Source organism: Aethalodelphis obliquidens, unplaced genomic scaffold (genome assembly GCF_003676395.1).
Source record: "Aethalodelphis obliquidens isolate GAN/ISIS:26980383/991018 unplaced genomic scaffold, ASM367639v1 scaffold94, whole genome shotgun sequence".
Classification (NCBI taxonomy): Eukaryota; Metazoa; Chordata; class Mammalia; order Artiodactyla; family Delphinidae; genus Aethalodelphis; species Aethalodelphis obliquidens.
In genome coordinates, this window is record NW_020838038.1 from 2,141,489 (window position 1) to 2,158,538 (window position 17,050).

At 40.9% G+C, this 17,050-nt stretch overlaps 1 protein-coding gene across 2 annotated transcripts in view; it reads right to left on the minus strand.

Annotated features, from left to right (window-relative positions):
• GRPR (gastrin releasing peptide receptor) overlaps positions 1-16,705 on the minus strand; it is a 273,527-nt gene extending 256,822 nt beyond the window's left edge. The window contains exons 1-2 of one of the 2 annotated variants that reach the window (XR_003430586.1): positions 15,995-16,705; positions 14,762-15,427 (exon numbers count right to left, since the gene is read on the minus strand). The gene's annotated coding sequence lies outside the window, so the exon portion shown is untranslated. Of the gene's footprint in view, positions 1-14,761; positions 15,428-15,994 lie in introns of those variants that run through there. The other variant, XR_003430585.1, reaches the window with a different exon arrangement.
• Between the last annotated feature and the right edge of the window lie 345 nt (positions 16,706-17,050).

Genomic DNA, 17,050 nt, shown 5'->3' on the forward strand with positions numbered 1-17,050 from the left:
GACAGGCTGTCTCACAGGAAGAACCTCAAGGTATTCAGCTGAGAAAGATTTATGGTGTGCAAATTCCAGGTGCCTCACGTCCTAGATAAGGATGAGCCTCGCTTCAGCAAGGCCATTCCACTGACCATTAATCCAAGTTCTCCTAATTCCTGATGATGTGCTCCCGATCCAGTGCCTCTTGCCCTTCTCAACTTCTCTAGAGGCACAGTGGAGCAGAGTCCTCCTGGAGCCAATTGGTGCTTCCAACTGTACCCTGCCCCCAACACTTCCCATGGAAAGAGCAGCTGCTGTGGAAAACAGTTCAGTAGTTCCTCAAAAGGGTAAGGACAGAATTACCATATGGCCCAGCAATTCCTCTCCTAGGTATATACCCAAAAGAATTAAGAACAGGTCTTCAAACAAAAATTGTTCACAAATGTTCAGAGTAGTACTATTCACAATAGCCCAATGGTGGAAACAACCCTAATTTCCATCAACTGATGAATGGGTGAACAAAATCTGGTATATCCATAAAATGAAACATTAGGCAGCTATAAAAAGGAATGAAGAACGTTACTGGTGGTCCAGTGGTTAACACTCCACACTTCCACTGCAGGGGGCACAGGTTCGAGCCCTGGTTGGGGAACTAAGATCCTGCATGCCGCATGGTGCAGCCAAAAAGTAGGAAAAAAAGAAAAAAAGAAAAAAAAAGGAATGAAGTACTGATACAGGCCACAACATGGATGAACTTTGAAAACATTATGCTAGGTAAAAGAAGGCAGACAAAAAAGGCTGCATATTATATGATTCCATTTATACAAAACAACCAGAATAAGCAAATCCACAGACACAGAAAGCAGATTAGTGATTGCCCAGGAATGGGGGTAGGGTAAAATGGAGAATGAGAATGGGGGTTTCCTTTTGGGGTGATGAAAAAGTTCTGGAACTAGATAGTGGTGATAGTTGCACAAGATTGTCAATGTACTTAATACCCCTGAACTGTATACTTCAAAATGATTAAAATAGTAAATTTTATATGATGTGTATTTTACCACAAAAAAATAATAATAAAAAAGAACAAAGTGTATTTTACCACCACAATAAAAAATAATAATAATAAAAAACAAAGCCATCTAACAGGGTGACCATTCAGAGCATGTCCATCCATCTTATCTAGGAGACCTTGCCAAATACTTCGCAGAAATCTCTGTACACTATTTGTACCACATTACTTTGATCAACCGGCCTAATATCATTCGTGAAGGTACGAGTAAAAGGAAATCTGATAACTTATGTGATATTCTTTGTGACCCCCACTATCCTAGCTCCTACAGCTCACTAAGTTCCTGTGTGGGTGCTTACAAATCATTCTTTGAGTACTGTAATCACCCGGGAGTAACATCAAGTACACTAGGCTGTTATTTTTGGCACTGTCTCCTTTTTCAGAATTAGGACACCCCCCCCCACGCCCCTCCATTCCTCTGGTTTTTCTCCTCCTTCCCAACCACAGGCATTCAGGGTCTCATTTGTAAGTTTTCTCTGATGGTTTATCACATTCACCTGGGCCCAAATTCTAGCACTTACAGCCAATCCACGCTGTACCTTGTGTGGTGGTGGTGGTGGTGGTGGTCTTCTTCTTGTTTTTATCTCACCTCTCACTACTCTCCTCTTCACTCACTTTACTCCAGTCACACTAGTCTCCTTCCAATTCCTTACATCAGATATGGCACGCGTCCTCATGCCAAGCTCTAAGATTTGGCACTCTCTGCCCTCTCTGCCTGGAAAGCTTATGCCCCAGGTTCCACTGGTTCATTCCCTCACTTTCTTCAACTCTGTGCTCAAATATCACTTTGTCAGAGAGGCCTCCCCTGACCAGTCTATCTGAAATAGCGACCCCCAAGACCCCTCTCTCATTTTTCTCTCTCACTGTTTACCACCTTCTGACCTATTTGTTTATCTGCTTATTGTGTGTCTCCCACTGTCACTCTCTTCCCCCACCTCGCCACCTGACAGATTTATGTGTTTATATTTGGGTTGTCTGCCTCTCCTGCGATATCATGGGGGCTCAGTATTATTTATTTAATAAATCAAGATTGGCCTTCAACTCTCCCCTGACCTGTTCAGTCCATCAACCAGGAGTTATTGAGCAATCTTTATAAGCCAGGCACCGTGTTAAGTCTCTGAGCTACGTAAAATGAAAAGACATGGTTCCTGCTTGTAAGTGGCCTCCGGACTAGTCAGAGTAGGTCATAGGAGAGGCCACGATCTAGGGAATGTCAAGGAGTCCTCACTGAAGAGGTGAAAAAGGCTGAGGTTTTCTGAAGGCCAAGGAAGGTTTCTACAGGTGTTCGAAGTCATCATTGAGGTGGGAGAGAACACAGCTCATTCAAAGAACTTGAATATTCTGAGGCTGGAGCCCCAGAGGCAGGGGAGACAAGGGTAGCACTTATCATCACCTGATTATTTGTTTATTGTTCATCTGCCCCCACTCTCTTCCCCTTAGTTCTTGGGCTTATCACCTCCTGAGCAAGCCCCAAGGGCCTGACCCTGAAAGGCCACTGCACACAGTTTGACACCTGCAGGTGATGGAGCATGTGGTCAAGAAGACAGAAAGGGGAAAGGAGGCCTGGAGCCCAGCAGCTATGCTGTTTGTACAAAGCCCTCATTATTCCTGCTTGCAGACGGCTGTAGTACTTAAGAAAGCTGCCAAGTCAGATTAAACTCAATCAAGAATGTAGAATACGGGTCTTAGGTTCAACAGACAGCACTACTGGTGAGGGAGTCATTGCTATACAAAAGCCTCCGTGTTTCAGTGTAGGCTGGAGCAGGGCAGTGTTCAGGGAAAGGCTGGGTAACCAACCCAGCAGGTAATTGAGTCTGTTCTTTTCTCTGTTCTACTAATGATTCATTAAGCAGAGTGTACTGCTCACTGTGATCCAGACTCATGACTTCAAATCAAACAGAGGAGGCCAATTTTTCTGCAAAGTACAGGAAGGAAACAATCAGTGCCCTGGGCTTGGTTAGGACAGGCTACAGAGGCAGGAACCCTGCAACTGCTTTGCTCTGGGCAAGGCATTTTGGGAAAACTATAGCTTCTTCCTACAGAATGGGTTGTGGAAAAAGTTGAGGCTAATAATAAAGACATGCCTTGGACTTGGTTACCATCACACAAATTTTTTTTTCACAAACTATAAATAATTAGGAAGTTAGGACATTTTAGCTATAGTTAAATGATTATGTTAGGGAAAGAAACAGACAACTGGCACTAAATTTTTTAAAATAGAAACATTATAGTGTTAAGAAATTAAATTTGATCATTACTTTAAGGGAAGCTGAGGATTATCGGAAAATTACTGTGTGATGAATTAATAATAATATTCACATTCCATGGTATACCTACTATGAACTAAGCATTATGATAGGTTATTAGCATACTTTATTTCATCTTCAAAATAACTACCTGAAATATACATATATTAATAACCTCATTTAAGAGATGAGGAAACTACCGTTCTGAAAGATTAAGCAAGCTGACTATGGTACCCAGAAAAGCCAGAATTTAAAGCCTGAGTCTGTCTGGCTTGGAAGGGCAAGTTTTATGGTTTGTATGTTGCCCTGAAAAGCTCTTCCAGCTTTTGTGGCAAACATCAAGTACCTTCCAAATCAAAGTCCTATTGGAGAGAGACTAGGATAAGAATTAGGAAAGTATTTTTACTTAATGTGAATTTGCAATGATGGAAATCATAGTAGGGAGGTGCAGTTTCCTTAGCAGTAAAAACACATGATTCTTCACTCTTAACTTAGGAGATATCCAAAAGCAAAAAGAAAGCACTTGAAGGAGAGAAATCGCCTCAATTCAAGGCTAAATCATGAATATAAATGAGATATAAAATAAGAAAGCATCTTCATGAGAAACACAGAGAAGCTTCAAGAAAAGACCCTCTTCGTTGAGTCCCTGTGTGTTGGGCATTATGGGGTAGATCCAAAGCAAATTCCAGACACTGGCCTTCTAGCCCATTTGTGCCTGACTATTCTAGACTTCTGACATATAAATCAGGAAACATTTCCTTTCTGTTTAAGATGGAGAGAAACAACACCAATACGCATACCCACAAATCCCAGAACAACAGCTGCCCTTGAAGTGGGGTTTTCTGGATCCCCAAATTGAAAAAAGCCTTAAGGTTCTGAGTGTCCAGCCCTTCACATAGCAAAGGAGTCCCCACTGCCATGTCATTTGTTTGAACATCTCCAACAACTGGGCGCTCACCTACTTTGATTCGACTCCTAATTATTAGTAGTTACTTGTTTATATTTTATCTGAAATCTACCACCCCAGTAACTTTCATCCGTTGATGCTCATTTTCCTCTTGGAACGAAACAGAATTCTGTCTTATGTCCCATCTCTTTCGATGCTGTAAGAGAGCCATCCTTTTGCCCCTAAATATTTTACTCCCAAGCTAACCATCCTCACTCATTTCAGCTGTTGCTCATATGCCATGATTTATAGCACTCTATGATATGACTCCTATGAAGGAGTTGAAGTTGGTCTATGTCCCTCATGAAATATATTTCCCAGAATTGAACATAATAAATCAAAGTATAGTAAGATTGATTATCAAAAGCAAAGAACAGTCAGAATACTATGGATATATTTCTAATTAAACAGCCCAAGATTCCTTTGGGTTCTTTTTTCTTCTTTTGTTTTATAGCCTTATCATGCTCTTGGCTCTTATTGCCTTCAGGCTACTAACATCCCCAAGTCTTCTTTTCTACATGCTGCTATTCAGCAAGTTCTCCTTATATCCTTAACTTTGGTTCCAAGGATAGAACACTAAAACTTGTCCTATTTAAATTTCATTTTAACAGAGATGACCACTTCTGCATTTATTTACATATTTATCCTGCCTTTTTGCAAAAGATACTAGCTGATACATCATCCCTGGGCCAATGCCAGTTTGGAATCTGCTTTGTCATCTGATTTATTCACACTCCCTCCCAGACTCTTGTTCTCTATACACTGATACCCAGGTCCACTTAGCCCATATCCAGGTTACTTAAAAAGGACCATGCTAGGAAAGGAACCCTGGTTGAAACAGATCTTCAACAAAATTTGCCAGATTTGACAGAGATCCATTAATCAGCATTCTTAGGATAGAATGATTATGCTGCTAAATTATCCTATCACCCATCCAGTTTCTCCATCTTCTCAGCAAGGATGTCATGAAAGTGTTTGAAAAATGCCTTGCAGAAGCACAGAAACGCTATGTCTGCAGGATTCCTTTGACCTACTAGCCTAATAAACATATAACAAAAGAAACCAAAGCCTGTCTGTCAGGCTGTCTCTTCTCAGTGAATTCGTGCTGGCTTCTTTAAGGATCACCTCCCCTCTCTCTGGGAGTTCACACACCACCCATTTGATATTCTTAATAGAGAATCAATATTGAAATCCCCGTTAACATTTGCATCATCTACCTTCTCCCCATTTTTGAAAACCAAGACATTTGCCCATCTCCTGTCTTCAGGAAGCACTTCTATTTCTAATCTATGGGAAAAATAGATTACAAATGATATTTTAAGGATCTCTTTAAAAAATTGTTTTCATATTCTCAGATATGATTTGTCCCAACCTGAAGACTTGCATTCTTTTAGCTTACATCCTTGGAATGGGAGTGATGGTGGTAGGGGGAGAGAACAGTTTCCCTGAAGAATGGGGGTACTGTTTTTAGAAGGAGTGAGGGATGCTGGGCAAACAAAAGAGATTCCACTGCAGCAGTGAACCTTCAAATTCAAATATACTTCAGCAAGCCTTGGTTCTCTCTAGCTGGTCTTTCTTGCATTAGTGTTACAGCTCTGTGCTGTTCTTGTGGTTTGAGTCTTTGATTGCTACCTCCCTCTTCCCAGGTTTTTATGTGTCCTTTACATTCTGAGCTCCTTAAAGAGACTTAGCCTCTCTCACCAGCACATTTAGTCTCTTGGATTACTTCCTCCACTATTATTAATAAGAGGCTCTAGTCCCTTCATACAGACAACAGTCCCTTCTGCTTATTTGTAATTGACATTTCCTGGAAGTTGATGCATTTATTCGGTTTTATTGCTTTTAGTAGGCCCTGATCCCATTTTCGCAGTTTCTGTTACTAACATGGTTGAAAAAAAATTAGCCAAAGACCAGAGAAGATAAAGCCGTCGAGGGCTTCTGAGGTTAATAGGCTAGAAAATAAATTATTCCATTATCAGGATGAAAACTGAATCCTCACATTAACCTTCCTAATTGCTGGCTTACCTTGTTTTCATACTTTCTAAGTGAACAGGAACAAAGCCACTTGCTGCTGTTCTCATTAACACTAATGATCAATAAGTAGAAAAAAATTTTTTTGCTGATTCTTATATTTTGTTCAACATTATGTAGGCTTAATTTAGAGCTTATTAGGGCATTGCCAGTTTTGCTCATTATCTCCTCTATAAGATGAATATGTTTCTTAGGCAAGTAGTTAACATGAAGCAACAATGACTGACTCAGTTTTTGTCATTAAGCAAGGCTTTCAGTTATGTTTAGTGCTGGGGGTGGGGAGGGAAGAAGCAAGCATGAGCATTTAATATTGACTTATTTTAGATACTCCCAAGAAAAGGACAAGACGTACTTTACAACAATTTTGGCACTGAATGTCAATGACCAGAGCTGACTTGGTGTACAAGGGAAGTGTTTGCCTTGCATCCTCCCCTAAACTCTTCTGAGGTTCTTTCCAGCCATTAAAATAGTGCTCTGAAATGAAATTCCGATGCCTGCTACAACATGGATGATGAACCTTGAAAGCACTATGCTAAGTGAAGGAAGCCATATACAAAGGACCACCTATGATATGCTTCCATTTATACAGAATGGCCAGAATAGGTAAATCTATAGACAGAAAGCAGATCAGTAGGGGAATTCCCTGGTGGTCCAGTGGTTAGGACTCGGCGCTTTCCCTGCCGTGGCCCAGGTTCAGTCCCTGGTCTGGGAACTAAGATCCCTCAAGCTTTACCCTGCGGCCAAAGAAAACCCCCCCAAAAACCAAACAAAAAAGAAAGCGTATCAGTGGCTGCCAGGGGCTGGGGGATGGGGGGAGTGTTCGGGAGATTGGAAGTGATGACTAAGGTGTGTGGGGTTTCTTTTTGGAGTGAGGAAAATGTTCTGAAATTGACTGTGGTGATGGTTGCAAACTCTGTGAATACACTAAAAGCCATTGAACTATAAATGGGTGAACTGTGTGGCATGTGAATTACATCTCAATAAACCTTTTTTTTTTTTTAAATCACACCCTACTCCTCCTGCTGCCATTATATACCACTCCCTCTTTCTTTGGAGTCTTTAGCAACTGAGTCACTGTCACCTTTTCCATCAGGTCCTGCTACCATCCCAAATGACTCTGACATCCACATAGATGACCTACTACTCAACACCCAAGCAAGTCCCTTCCTGGGTCTTCTCTGCTCCAGTGACCTTCCCCTCCTTTCTACTAGGCCATCACTCCGCCCTTATTTGTTGCATTCCCCATCCAACCTCCCACTTCCCCACCTCTGAAACAATGTCACAGGTCCCTCTCAGAACACGACTCCCAACACTTCCAGCTGGCTCTAATTCTAATCTGGCCCTGGTGGGCGTAGGGTTCTCCTCTTCCTCGACCTCATCACTTTGCCTCCTTCTGCTCCATCATATCAGCATCCACCACCTCCCTCCTGCCCTGAAACTCCCCGCTTTCACCACCACAGCTCTCCTTGTCTGGCTTGAATTCCACTACTTTGGTGTCTCATCCTTCTATCTCAGCCGTCTGGCAAATCTCAACCCTCCACCAATGCACCTAATTCCAGAACGACCCAGCCACATTTCTAGTCTCCACTGTACACTCAGTGCCCTCAGTGATCCGTTCATATTGCGCCAGAAGCCTCTCTCCAGTTCTCCAAGGTTTCTAGGAGAAACCTGCTTCATGTTTCTCAACCCATCTCCACCTCCCTCTTCATGCCCAGCAGATAATCTTCCCTCTGCCTCTATGTCAGAGAGGAAGAAGCTGCTTCCCTAGCACCAAACTATGTGCTTGCCTACATCCTTTCTTCCTCCCCCACCATTCACTGGTCTGAGCAAAATGGAAGAAATGCCCCTTTTCTTATTTAGCCTCTAGTGTGTCTGGCTTACATCACCTCCTCACTACTCAGTGTCCTTGTAGGACTGAGTATTTAACTCCTTTCCCCCATATCTTCAACCTCTTCCTCTCTATTGGCTCCTAGCTTGTCTCTCCCTCCTTAAGCAACAGCAGCACCTCCAACTTGATGCCACACCCCCCTCTCCAGCTCTCTCTCTTTCCGCCTCTTTAAATACAAACCTCGGGACTCCCCTGGTGGCAGAGTGGTTAAGAATCCACCTGCCAATGCAGGGGACACGGGTTCGAGCCCTGGTCTGGGAAGATCCCACGTGCGGCGGAGCAACTAAGCCCGTGCGCCACAACTACTGAGCCTGCGCTCTAGAGCCCGTGAGCCACAACTACTGAGCTCGCAAGCCACAACTACTGAAGCCCGCGCGCCTAGAGCCCATGCTCCGCAGCAAGAGAAGCCACCGCAATGAGAAGCCCGCGCACCACGACAAAAAGTAGCCCCCGCTCGCTGCAACGAGAGAAAGCCCACATGCAGCAACAAAGACCCAATGCAGCCAAAAATAAATAAATAAATAAATAAGTAAATTTAGTAAAAATATATAAATACATTCCAACCTGCTGCAGTGTTCCTCCCAGAAAACAAAAAACTACATTCCATAGCCAGGCTTCTGGTTGTGATGTAGATTCCAACAATCAGGTGTACCTATGCGAGATTTGGAAGGGGGAAGTGATAGATCATGAAGAGGGGGCCTCACCTCTCCTATTTCTGCTGATGAGCATGGTTATGGAAGCATCTGGCTTTCAGTGGCAGTTGTAGAGGGAGTCCAATGTCCAGTCTCTAGCCACATGAGTGAAAAGAAGGAGCACCCATGGCATCCACTTTGCTGGCAGCAGATTCCTGATTTCTTGATCACAGCAGAGGATGTATAGGCTTGAAGCCAGCAGTTATGAAGACAGCTTCTTAGCATTCCAGCTCACTGATCATGGCAGACACAGTGGCTCCCTGGCAGTCAAGTTCTGCAGTGTTATTCTGGAAGGTTTTCCTGGAAACTCAGCCTAGATTTTGCTCTTCCAATCATATTTAGACTGCTTTTGTTCATATTAGTTAGAACGGTTTATTTTATCTTCAACTAAACTCGGACTACAGTATATCCTGCAGTTAACCACATTTCACCCTGAGTGATTTTTCTGAAACTCTAAAACTCAAATCCAATAATGGCGCTGCCTTTGCTTAAAATCCTTCAGTGTCTCCCAATATCTTTATATAAAGCCCAAATGTTTTAATCTTGTTAAAAGGTCCTGTATAACCTGGTCCTCTTATTCTCTGCAGACTTATCTTTACCCAGGTACTCTCTGACCACAATGACCTTCTATTCAGGTCCTTAAGAGAGTCACACACCCATCTCTTTATCTTTGTACATGCTACTCTCCCTGTGCGGAACACTCTTGCCCAACTCACTTGTTTTGTTTTGTTTTTCAATTTTGGCCTAAAGTCTGTGTCCTCCAGGAACCCTTCTCAGATTCTACCACCTATCACGATCACCGAAACTCTGGATTAGGCCCTCTCCTATATGGTCCCTTAGCACCCTGGCCTTCCCCCTTTTGAAACACTTACGTTACTGTATTGGGACTGCCAGTTGTAAACTGTGCCCTCCTGCCCTAATACCATATGCACCTGGCAGAAGGTTCCATGTCTAAGTTGTTCTCTATGTTATCCCCAGTACCCAATGAGTACCTGGCCCAGACATAGGCATACAAATTGAAGTAATAAAGAAACTGAAACATTCTAAGCAGAGGGTCTAATCTCTATTGGATTTATGTTTCAGAAAAAACACTCAGGTGGCCACATGCAGAAGGAATTGTAGTAATGGGATCAGATGGAGGGGAGGGGCTGAGACGGAAAGTCCAGTTTGCTGGTCTGACCTAGGGCAACATTAGTGGGGATGGAAAGGAGGAGATTACTTCGTATGCTATGGTAGGGGGAGGGGAGCAGAAAATCTGCTAACACTCAAGAAGCAATGAGACAGGGGCTTATTAATTTTTCTTTTGGCGTCAAAGTAATTAACATTCCAAAGTAACATTTTCTGAGCGTCTACTCTATGCCAAGTATTGGATTAGATTCTGTGATAGAAAGATTAGTAAAATACTATCCCAATCCTGGAGATCACAAGGGTTTCAGTCCACTAGTGGAGACACAAATACTTTAGTACCAGGCTGAGAGATAAGAGAAAGAAATGAAGAATTTATGTTTTGAGGGGCTGTGGGTGTGTGGTTTTTCAGTTTATTTGTTTGTTTTTGTCTAAAGATAATGGGCTAGTAGTTTATGGGCAACAGACAGTGGACTATGGTGGGAAAACACTGGCTGGAGACAGAACACAGGGCTCTTAGTTCCTCATCTACCACTAATGAAGTAGTATGATATTGAGCAATTTGTTTACTTCTCTGGGGCTTAATTTCCTTATTTGTAAAATGAAGTTTTTGAGTGAAATCACTTTTAAACATCTATTATTTTACGTATTTGTTATATTTAAAAGGTGTGCATTATTTCTAAAAGTTTTTCAAATCATTCAATTAAAATGTCTGTGTATTCTAAATAGTGCTTTAGGATAAATGTTTTAACTTTGTCCTATATTATTTAGAAGACAAGGATATAATCTGATCATAAATCAACTGTCATCTTTGGTTTCTTGGTTCTAAGAAACTGACAACATCATGCACTTTTGACAATTAGGGATAGTTAGCCAGAATATGCTCCCCCCGTTATCCCCATTTCCTTGGCTCTTTCATCCACATGATTTTTAAAATTTTGCATTATCTACTGCCTGGTACAAATGCTATGTTTTGCCACAGGAATGTAAAGCTAATGAAAAATCTCAAATCAGTCTTTCCTGCCCCTTTGATAGATGAGTAGTTTTAAATTCTGGACTCAGACCGTATGAGGATTCTCTTTAAATTTCAACAGAAAGGAGACACATGGAGGAGCACAAAAAGCAGGTTTAGAATCGAGACAAAGAGCTAGCCACTTGAAAATGCACTGCTCTACCCATCACTATGGCTCCTTCTCTTCATAAGGAAGTGTGTAACAGCTTGCAAGGATGGCCAGTAATACTAGCAGTTTTAACAGATGAACCCGGAAAAATGACTGGCTTAATACAAAGTTATTTCTCATTCACTTAAAGTAAAATTGGTGGTAGGAATGATGATGGTGGTAGTGGTATGTGCGTCTGCTCCACGCAGTCATTCAGGAACCCAGGCTGACAGACTCAGCCATCCTCAAAACCCTACTTCCAAGGACACCTCGAAGTGTCAACATCCAGAGAGCAAAAGCAGTGTTGAGGAGGGAGGGAGGGAAGAGGCTTTCCTGTGGAGGGTTTTCTGGGCCCAGACTGACAGCACTTCCATCCACACTTCATAGCCTGATCTCAGCTCCATGGGCACACCTAACTGCACGGGTGGCTGAGGAACAGGGTCTATCCGCATGTCATGGAAGAGAAAGGGCAGATTTTGATTACTACGTAGTCGTTTCTGCTTTATCCAGGGATATGGATTCTGTCTACCTGGTCCCTCTCAACTCTCTCCTTTCCACCTCATGTCTATAATCGCTAACAAAGTATTCAGAGGTGATTCCTACTTGGCATAAGTAGTTGGAAAAAATTTTAGAGTAGTGATATTCATCACGTAAGCATCTGACTTTTATGGTGCAAACTTCAAGTTTCTCTAAGTACTCTAATCTCTAACTTAGACTACTACAGTACATTAGTTTGTACAGGGCACACCATGATCAGAAGCCACTATGGGTTGTGCATATAGACTGAACTTCAGGTTCATATAACTGAGACTATTACTCTCCCAATGGTATCAGACTTAATGAGGTCAGCAATAAAAAAATTCAGATCTCAAGTTTCCTCTAGATCATTTGTCTGGGAAAGTTATATATCACAATTACTGGCTTTGAGAACTTTCCTGTTATATGTCATAGCTTTTTTTTGGTATAGAGCAGTGGTTCTCAAAGTGTGGTCTCAAGACCAGCAACATCAGCACCACCTGGGAACTTCTTAGAAATACAACTCTCACCACAAAACTCCTAGAAGAAAACATAGGCAAAACATTCTCTGACATAAACCATAGCAATGTTTTTTTAGGTCAGTCTCCCGATGGAAAAGAAATAAGAGCAAAAATAAACAAATGGGGCCTAATTAAACTTAGAAGCTTTTGCACAGTAAAGGAAACCATCAACAAAATGAAAAGAAAACCTATGGAAATGGAGAAAATATTTGCAAAAGATGTGACAAACAAGAGATTAATTTCCAAAATATACAAACAGCTCATATAGCTCAATATCAAAAAAAACAAACAACCCAATAAAAAAATGGGCAGAAGACGTAAATAAACATTTCTCCAAAGAAGCCATACAGATGGACAACAGGCACATGAAAAGATGCTCAACATCGCTAATTATTAGAGAAATGCAAATCAAAACTACAATGAGCTACCACCTCACACTGGTCAGAATGGCCATCATTAAAAAGTCTACAAATGACAAATGCTGGAGAAGGTGTGCAGAAAAGGGAACCCTCTTACACTGTTAGTGGGAATGTAAGTTGGTGCAGCCACTATGGAGAACAGTATGGAGGTTCCTTAAAAAACTAAAAATAGAGCTACCATATGATCAGCAATCCCACTCCTGGGCATATATCCAGAAAAGACAAAAACTCTAATTTGAAAAGATACATGCACCCTTATGTTCATAGCAGCACTATTAACAATAGCCAAGACACGGAAATAACCTGTGTCCGTTGATAGACAAATGGATAAAGAAGATGTGGTGTATATGTATATAAATACACATGCACATACACACACATACACACACACACACACACACACACACACACACACACACTAGAATATTACTCAGCCATAAGAAAGAATGAAATAATGCCATTTGCAGCAACATGGATGGACCTAGAGATTATCATGCTAAGTGAAGTAAGTCGGACAGAGAAACACAAATATCATATATCATATATATGTGGAATCTAGAAAAATGATACAAATGAACTTATTTACAAAACAGAAACAGGCTCACAGGTATAGAAAACAAACTATGGTTACCAAAGGGGAAAAGTGGGGGAAGGGATAAATTAGGAACTCGGGATTAACAGATAGGCACTACTATGTATAAAACAGATAAACAATACCTACAATGAAAAAGAATCTGAAAAAGAATGCATATATTCTGAATCACTTTGTTGTATACCAGAAACTAACACAACATTGTAAAACAACTATATCTCAATTAAAAAAAAGAAGAAAAAAGAAATGCAATTATCAGGCCTCATGTCAGACGTGCTAAATCAGAAACTCTGGTGGTGGGGCCCAGCCATCTTGTGTTTTCACAAGTCCCCTAAAGAATATCCTAGAACCACTAGTCTAGTTGAGTTAGATTACTGCTGAAACATCTCATTTTAAGGACCAGGTCAAAAGATAATTATTTGAAACTGTTTTGTTGAAAACATAGCAAATCTCTCTGTAATACTGCTGTGAATTAAGAGTATTGTGGAAAACTGACAGAATGAAAAGACTGCTAAGAGCCCTGGGAGGTCATTAGGGCGAATAGTTTCCAAAGGGGTCAGTCACAGACATCTAAGGTTCTATGAAGCATCTCTAGGGGTTTCCTAAAAGAAAATGTATTCATATGTTTGGTGACTGCTCCCCTGACCATCCAGAGTTTGTTGCCAAAAGACATGGAATTTTGTGTCAGGAGAAATAGTTTTGGAGCTTTAGGACAGAGTCAACATCTTACTCATCTTTGTATCACCATTATCTACCACAGTGCCCAGCAGAGAGCAAACACATAATAAACATTTATGTTAATAAATGAATGAATTGGGACTTCCCTGGTGGCGCAGTGGTTAAGAATCCGCCTGCCAATGCAGGGGACACGGATTTGAGTCCTGGTCCAGGAAGATCCCACATGCCGCAGAGCAACTAAGCCCGTGCGCCACAACTACTGAGCCTGCGCTCTAGACCCTGAGGCCACAACTACTGAAGCCCATGTGCCCAGAGCCCGTGCTCCACAATGAGAGAAGCCACCGCAATGAGAAGCCCACACACCGCAACAAAGAGGAGCCCCCACTCGCCCCCGCTCGCCCAAACTAGAGAAAGCCCACGCGCAGCAACGAAGACCCAAAACAGCCAAAAAAAAGTGAATGAATGAATGGATGGAATAGTCATCTCATGGATCCCAGTTTTAAATAACTTCCACTAATATTCCAGAATCACTTTGAAAAAAAATCCCGTTTGGATAGTTTATTCTAGTTACTTTGATGAATACTGACTGCCTCATGTATGTGGCCAGTCTTTTCAGCAGTTAAGGATTTTACCTATCAAACATTAAGAATGCCTCCAACTCCAACCCCTCCGAGAGAAAAACAAACATATGAAGATAAGTGCTTGTTCCATTTCTTGAAATGTCTATAAAATATCTCCATTGCTGCATGTTAACCTTTTCAGTGACTAACTCAGGGTTTCTCAACCTCGGCACTATTGACATTTTGGGCTGGATAATTCTCTGTCATGGAAGCTATTCTGTACATTGCAGCCCCATCACCAACTCTTCCCCCACCCCCGCCCCCCTGCCCCACTGTGACAACCCAAATGTCTCCAGACACTGCCAAGTGTTCCCTGGTGGGGGATAAAATTGCCCAGCTTGAGAATCAATGCTTTAACCCAATATTAAAAGGAGAAGAGTCATTCTCCTGCATTTTATTCAAAGCTATGGAAACAGGCGTCAAGAAAGAACTTATGTTCCACATTTCCCTTTAGCTCATTGTTGAGGACTTCAGCAGTGACAGCTCTATCTATTTGAAATGATTTGGTTCACAAATCCTCATTATTTTAGGCCAGTTTTCTCCTCGGAACAACTTTATCTTAGAAGATGCAAATTCACAAACTCTGAGCATCTTTTTACACTTACTGTGATCTTCTACAATGATTCAGCACTTAATTTCATTACAAAACATTTTTATTTAATAAATTTTATATAATATATAGACTGGCTAAAGGAACACTGTACAAATCCTTAATACAGTGTTAGCACTAACAGAAGAATTTTTATCTACTTCATTACAATATTTTTAAAAATTATCTAAGTAAAACCTACAGTAAAATAAAATGTAATAATAACCTTTATTACATCCTACCTCAAGATTCTGTCTCTGGAAAGAAAGTCTTCATTGCATCTGGAATTTACTTCTTGGTATTGAAAGAATATGCTAATAATTCTATTTCTTGATTCACGTTGGATCGTATCTATTTTCTTCCTGTTACCGAATGAGGATTTAGCATTATTTCAACATCCCCTCACGTCTGTCCTCCATATTCTCAAGATAAATATACTACAATTTTTTCTTAAATCGTCAGTGTTTAATCATGAGCCAATAGTGTACCCTGACATCCTCGTTGACATCCTCACGCTACTGTCCCCTCCCTTATTGTCCATGTGGGTCTATACTTTAAACATTCCTCTTCTTTTTTTTCATTTAATGGCATTTTGAGAGGGAGAGGAGATAAAAGCATATAGCCATCACACATTTAACAGGAAACTAAAATTATTTTTGAAAACTTATAAAAGACTACATATAAAGTCTCAAAATTTTACTGTTAAAAGGTAGAATCTCTACTTTACCCTCACCTCTTGCATTTAGCACAAATAAAAGCTAGGCACTTTTTTTGTTGTTGTTTAAGAAACAAGTGATGTTAAATAGACTTACTCTGATCATTTTGTAATATATATATAAATATCGAACCATTATGTTGTACACCTGAAACTAGTGTTATATGTCAACTATATCTCTATAAAAACATAAATAAAAGCAAAGGCAGGTTACCAGAAAGACTTCAATTCTTCCCCTTCTGTACACTTGGGACACAGTTACCATTCCTATTTCATGATAAATCTGTTCTTCTCTCTTCTGACCTTGCCGAATTTTCCTTTATCTACCTGGGACATTGAAACCTGGGAAACATCTGGCAGCCGTGCACCATGAAACTACGTGTTCTTGTTCCATGAGAAACGGTACTGTAATAAATGTTTCCTGTATCAAAAAAAAAAAGTATAAAATCTGATTTTTAGTTTTTCATAAAAAATAATTTTTGTACCATCAATCAATAACAACCAAGAAATCAGGACCACCCAGATAACAAAAGCAAAGGACTAAAAAAAGAGACCCTATTAACATGACAGATGAAGAAGATACCAGGTGAGAAGAATCAGCTATATAACAAAGCCCACAATTTGGAAATTGTGGGAATCAAAGTCAAACAGTTAATTACCAACAAAGACAATAACAGTGCTTCTTTTGTCTTTCACGGTGAACGCACAATAAGCTCTTAATACTAAGACTGGGAAATAAACCATCTATAATCTACTGAAAAAGACCATCTGCTTCTATAAATTTTGTTCTTATACACTTGCCAAAAGAAGAGAACATATTAACAAAATAATGGGCCCTGCACTGTTAATTGCTAGGTTGTTTGCAGTTGTGCTGTTGCTATTAGAATTTAATAAGCCATTCCTTCTGCTAAATTAATAAGCAGCCAAGATTATGTAATAGCTGCTTTCAGCTGCTAATTATTTTTCCCATAATTCCCTACCCTCCCTCCCCCCACCTCCACCTTTTCTTGGCTAGGAATACCAGAGACTGCCAATATGTCATCAGCAAGTCTCCCGTCCTCGTTTTCAGAACCACAGACCAACATCAGGAGCATAACCAATGAGCTTAAACTTGGAGGTAGTTATCTCAGGAAACTTGAGGACATGAGTTTTGTACAGAAAAAGAGAAAAGCAGCATTTGGATTCAGAGGGCGAGTTTTCATTACATCGTATTAGATATATCTTTGACTGGCTAATGGCATCTGTTTTGTGTAGTAAGGGAGAAATGGGG